Raw genomic sequence first — 1,183 nt, 5'->3', positions numbered from 1 at the left:
AAAAAGTTAAAGTACATTTCATTTTTATTGCTCTAAAATTAACAGCTCTTTACAGAATATCAAAGTATTTTGTTATCACATAACATATAAAACTGCAATATGACACATTGATACACATTTTCTTTTCCTAGGCCCTTGGTGTCCACTTTGTGTTCACCAAACATCTCGGCTTCTAGGATTGTGAGAAGTTGGATTGTGTTTGAAGGTGCTTTGCGTTTCAGTGTCTTGGCTCTGGACTTTCCTCTTGCTTAACTCCAGAGAGAAATTTTCCCTTGGACCCCTCCCTTACTTACTCTGTAGGTAAGGGAAGGGCAGGCCATGCATTTTCTAACAGTCTGAAGAAGCTTCCATTTCAAGAAGACATCTATGCCTGGCTTTGAGGATGTAACCTTCAATATTGTCCTTCCACTTCTTTCTCAGGCAATGACAAACTTGGCTGGTATTTCCACCCACTGATAGGGATAGAACTTATGTTTTGTTTTTCCTTTCCACTGTTCAGTTGCCCAGGCTGCTATGGTTCTGCCCTTGTGATACAGCTGTAGGTTTGTTTTCTATTGTTGTTGCTATTCCTCCCTCTGAAGTCAAGGCGTTTATTTCACGAGGGTCATAGATTTCCCTACTGTCATGCTTTGGGGTCATTTTTCTGTGATTCTTTCCAGCTCTGAACATGCAGAAGGTCTCCTGGAAGTAAAGTTTGCTGAGATGTGTGAAACTCCCATGTCATGGCACTCAGAGTATTTCTCATCCTAACCCATACTTGGCTTTTGTAATTTCTCAAACATTTCTAGCTCAATCTGCCTACCAGCTTTATGACATTTGGGTCCTGGAAAACCACATTCTCTGGTCCTGTTTCTTCCTGCGTTAACCTGTTTTTCTCCAGATATGTTACCGCAGAGAGCTCAGTTCTCTGATGGCTTCTAGGAAAGTCTTGAATTTGTATTTTGACCAGATTATTTTTGCATTTTAAAGTTAGGAATAATGCTTATTCTTGTTCACTATATCACAAAACTAAAACTAGAAGTTCCCAAATAATTAATTAACTAAATAAATATTTTTGTGAGATCATTATTGAAATTGATGATTAATATTTAATAAACAGGCACATGTAATATATTTTCTCTCATACCTATTTTATATTTTGATACATTTTCCTTAGGAAGAACCCCCCTCCAATTTTATTATT

This window comes from Otolemur garnettii, unplaced genomic scaffold, assembly GCF_000181295.1.
Source record: "Otolemur garnettii isolate 467f Iridium unplaced genomic scaffold, OtoGar3 scaffold00034, whole genome shotgun sequence".
Lineage (NCBI taxonomy): Eukaryota > Metazoa > Chordata > Mammalia > Primates > Galagidae > Otolemur > Otolemur garnettii.
This window is presented reverse-complemented; position numbering follows the sequence as displayed.